Here is a 5,546-nt window from a genome sequence, read left to right on the forward strand (position 1 = left end):
AATAACTGCACTTGATAAGAAATCGATATTAATATTTATTACTGATCTAGTGGAATTATTATTATTCTAGGTAGTAAGGATAATTTTCACACGTTTACAATATATAATTGAATTTATACTATTATTTTTAATTATTTACGTCTAAAATGAAATACTGCTGCCACATTTGAGGAAGGACAACACGTTCCTATTTTGTAGGCGATGTCCTTTTCTCCTCCTTCAAAACTCTTTCTCACGAAAGCAATGTTGCGAGTATATCTGTGTTCTATCGTTGTTTTTCATGACAAGTTCTCAACTGCAAAACATTTACAACTTACACTCGTCTAACTACAACCACTGTCAACAATTTTCCCCAATCTCTACCTGTGCCTAAATCTAAACGCAAATTTCATGAACCCCCCCCCCCCCAAAAAAAAACGTTTCTTTCCAAGAACTGCCCAACTGTGAAACTCTACACCACAGGTCTGATTTTCGAGCTGACTGCAACATGGTTGTTTTCAAGTTTAATGCAAACAAGTTTTTTTTTTAAACCGTTTTCTTAAATAATAGATTTCTGCTCAATTTCAATTTCACAGACCACCTTACACTCATAAACTGTTAACCTCGAGTGGCCTTTATACCTTGATAAGTAGCGATTCCTTTGTAAAAATCAAAGCAAAAAACTTTTCCCAAATGTTATTTATTAAACTTTTAATAACTGTCTTAAAACAAGTGAGCACCCCTTCTAATCTAGATTATGATATTCATGTGGAAAGCAATAAATGTGTAAGCCTAGCAAGTGTCATCTCGATTAAAAACATAACCATTCAAAAAAAAAAAAAAGGTAAAACCAAGATCACTGCTAATAAGTGTAAAGAAAGATTAAAAAAAAAAAAAGAAAAAAAAAAAAGAAAGAAACGATGGACCCGAGGCCATTTTACCTGCACATTCGGTTGCTTACGCATTTGCCCATTTCCATGTGAGTTTCCTGCCTTCGGACGAGTTGCTCACCTCTTGGAATCGGTGAGCTATGAGATTAAGACTCATAGGCCATACATTTAATATCTCGGTTATTAATTCACCAGAGACTCTCGGCCTGAAATTATTTCTTGTTTCTAAATCATATTTTCACTTTCCCCATAGATTAACATCCGAATAACCTTAGAGCTTCCCTGCAATTTAAATAGCGAAAAAAAAAAAAAAAGAAAAAAAAAAAAAGAAAACGTTTTCTTTAATTTCTCTTTTAATTAAATGCTTTTTTATTCCCTATTTTGAACCTCCATAATTTACTGCTTTACTAGTTCTGTTAATGATGGTAATTCTTGCATGAAAAATGCCTGGCAACTGAATGAGTTTGACTGAAAATAACCAAAAATGGATCAGCTTAAGATACATCCATTCAATCTATGCATTCAACAATGAAAACATTATCTCAAACTTAAGCGTGACAAACCTCAAAAAATTCTATTTCAAGCTTAAGCATGACAGTCCAAAGAAAATACTATTTCAAACTTAAGCATGGCAGGCTACAGAAAATGCTGTATTTCGGATTTATTTTTACATAAGAATTTTAATTTGTATTACTAGCAATAATACATTCCTTCCACTCACATTTTTGCTGGTATATATCTTTTTATGGAACTCACTCCAACCAAGGCATGAAGCCACCTTATATGAAGATCTTACCCCCCCCCAAAACCCCCAAAAAACAAAAACAAAAAAAAAACAACGCTTCCATAGACCCCAACAGATTAAATCTCTTTCCAAGACTCAGCTAACCGATATCCACTCTCTAATTAACTCTCTAAATGCCTGCTCAACTGGTAGAAAATGTAAGAACTACAGAGAAATGTATGCAACTCCGAGGATACCTCATTGGAAATAAAAGTTATAAATGAAAATATAACTTCATGTATGGCATTTTCCTTCGAAAGGAAAATATTTTATTTTACAGATTCTTCAGTCAAGACCAACCAGTGGAAGAAGGTATGTTTCCCTTTTGTCTGATGTGTGCCACAGAAAAGATGTTATTTGTACGATTAAAAGAACTGTCCTGAGCACGTTATTTGTCCCAGTTGTGAGCGGTGTTAGTATGTGTCTACATCCGCAGACATGCAAGCACACAGATATGAGAAGATGCTGAATATCATACATAATACATCGAGAGACACGTATATATACTGTTATATATACACAACCTGCTATGCAACATGTTAGTGTTATTGTCTTTCAATTGACACGTATATATATACACTTTCATATGCATCACAAAGATACGGCGATACGACCAGCTATGTACACACATATACAGATATATATATATATATATATATATATATATATACACACACACACATACCTATTCACAAAAGTCGATAACAAATTGTTAGGTGAAAGTACAAATAGTTAAAAATGCTAAGAATGGCTTTCTAGTTAATAACATTAATATTTCAGCATAATCCATAAACTGCACGAGTACTGTTTTCATTGAAATTACCATACTGTTTTCGATTGTTTTTTTTTCCTCAACTTTTAATGGTTTTAAACATTAGCCATCATTTTCTGTAAGAAAAAGGATACAGAAATTTTCATTTAGCACCATCTTACAAATCGTGAAAAATAAAAACAAAGTTTTTATTCTGCGTCTTCTAGTGGTTTACATAATGTACTCGGAATATGCCGACGATAACATGGTACCTATTCTGCAGAAGTACGAAAATGTTTAATAAAGATGTTTAATAAAATATATACATATTCTTCAAGTGCATCTTTTGGAACTCGGGAATCTTAATACCGAACTCAGAAAATTATATCATTTTGAAGTGAACCCTTTATTTTATCCATAGCGGTAGATTGTTCAACATAAAGATACTTAAGTACAAAAAAATACAGGTCAGAGGTTACATCAGCTAAAAATGATGAAAATACCCAGATGATAATAGTAGTTTGAATAGTCACAAATCTATTACTAATGGAAATTTGGTATTTACGTAACCTGTCTGGAATATGCCGACAATAACACAGCCCTTATTCCGCATAAATTATGGAAATGCTTGATAAAATACATAATTGTAAAATATGCAGAACCCACACACCCTCACAACAGTTTATAAGAATCCTATATTTGGAATATCCTATTTCTATTTTTTTTGTCTCAATGTATACAAGACTGATTTCACTTAACACTTCAAACAGTGTCTCATGAATTTCTTGGCATAACTAAAATTTTACTTGGAGATTAGAACAATTGCACTTAAAGAGACTGCTACAATCTTTTAAAAAATCTCTCACTTGGAATATATGAGGTGGTGGGTGAATGTCTAGTATCCGGTAGGATGCCCAACCCCCAGCTTGAACAAACTAATAATAAAAAAAAAAAAAGGTTGTGAACGATTTCTGTGGTTTGGTGTCACTATTTTACGGCATATCAATTTCTTTTCAGTCATTTAGTTCCAAAACACAATACATATTACTTGTACACGATTAATTGAACACAAGTCATGATCTTACACATGGTGCATAAGTGAGAGGCTATTTCCCAATGGCATGACCAAATAATTAAATGCAATATATCAGATTAGATTCAAACTTTATAAGGTTGATCATGAATGGCAACCATTGCTAGATGCAAGTGGTTATACCTCACGTGATGGTATTTTTTTTTAATACAAATGAGTCACGATTTATGGAGGCCAAAGGCTGCAAGAGGATAAGATTTAAAGAAGATAAGATTTTAAGGCTGTCGATCTGATGATGAACAATACTATAGGAGGATTGAAAACGACGAGTGAATGATGTTAATGTGAAGGCAAATGCACTCACCATCCCAGTTCAGAATAATAAAACCTTTTTTCATTTTCTTTCTTCAAAGATTGCTATGCTGGGTATGAGGCAGCCAAACCAACTGCCAACATTCCCCTGCTTTTTATTGAAACCAACCGCGAGCTCTTTTTAGTATATTCTGAGAGATGAGTTTATTTATCGTGTTCCAATTAATAACATTTTATTTATACCGATTGAAAGGCAAAGGGCGTATTATATTCATTCACTATAAAAAAAAAAAAGCAATATATATATATTATATATTTATTTATAAACTGTCTTTATGATTCGGATATTTACTTATTTATTTTCTAATATTTTTTTTATTTTTTACTTCATTATTCCTCATTTTATCTAAGTATCATTATACGCTGTCTTTTTATATTTTCTGTGCCATTGAGATTAATTCCCTTAATTCTAATGTAATTATTTTCATTATTTACTGTTAATTAAAAAAAAATTTTTTTTGACACAATTAATTTCTAATCATTGCTGGTATGTTTATTTTTATTCTTTACTTTTAAATTTTAAACTTCATCGTGGTAAATATTACTTATTTTTAGCTAGACCACTCGAAGTATAACTATTAATCTTCAAAGTTTAAATATTGAATTTTATCATGGTAAATATTACTTATTTTAGCTACACCTATGGAATTATTACTATTAATCTTTGCATATGGACCTTCCATGCCATATAAATAGTAATGGTTATATTTCCATTGTGAGCACATATATGTATGTGTCTGTATGCGCTCTGCTAATGTACATATACGTATATGCATGTGTGTGTGTGTGTATGTTTTAATTAATGTTCTAATGTATACTTTTATTTCTCTTTCTCTCCACCCCTCCTTTAATTTAACTCCTTCCTTTCTCAATAATTTCCCCTTCATAACAGTCCTCATGTTTTAAGATCTCCCCCTACCCCCCTTCAAAGACAACTCAATAGTGTTTCATCTTCCTTCCACTTCTTATTGACGCTGTAATCCACACTGACCTTCTTTTGTAATACCTTCTGTTCTTGCTTTTCTTCCCCTTTCTTTTTTATTCTCTTGCCGTCTATTCCTTCTTTTTTTACAATGTCTAGTCTAAAATGTTACTTTCTTTTCTTTTCTTTTTTTTTTTTTTTTTTAAATATCTCCTCTATTCCTTCAGTTAAGAACCAGACGTCTTCATGGGAACGCAGGCTTTATTACGTTACCTGAAAAAGGCTTGTGGTCCGGATCAACCACTCGTCTGAAACATTAGCATGTTCAGGGTAGCGACTATGTAATATATATATATATATATATATATATATATATATAATTGCCAATAGCAATGGCCAATGGCTCTTTATCTGAAAGTACATCTTTTAAACTCCTCGGCCTAACGTTCACAGGAAACATGAGTTGGAACAATTACATTGAGAACATTGCCAGACCGCTGCGAAGAAGGTGGGTTCTCTCTACCGTGCTAGAAAGCTATTTACGCCTGAAAGTATCCTATACCTCTATAAGGCCATCATTCGCTCATGTATGGAGTATTGTTGTCATATTTGGGTTGGTGCATCTGCCACTAGTCTCTCGCTCCTAGACAAGGTTCAAAAGAGAGTCGCCAATCTGATAGGTCCTGAACTGTCAGCTAAACTTCAGTCTCTGTCATATCGACGAAATGTTGCATCCCTCTGCCTGTTCTACAAGTACTTTAATGGTGAATGCTCTGACGAACTGCAAGCACTTGTGCCTCCTCGACGTAAATACC

This window comes from Euprymna scolopes, chromosome 3 (genome assembly GCF_053919585.1).
Source record: "Euprymna scolopes isolate OS-2025 chromosome 3, ASM5391958v1, whole genome shotgun sequence".
Lineage (NCBI taxonomy): Eukaryota > Metazoa > Mollusca > Cephalopoda > Sepiida > Sepiolidae > Euprymna > Euprymna scolopes.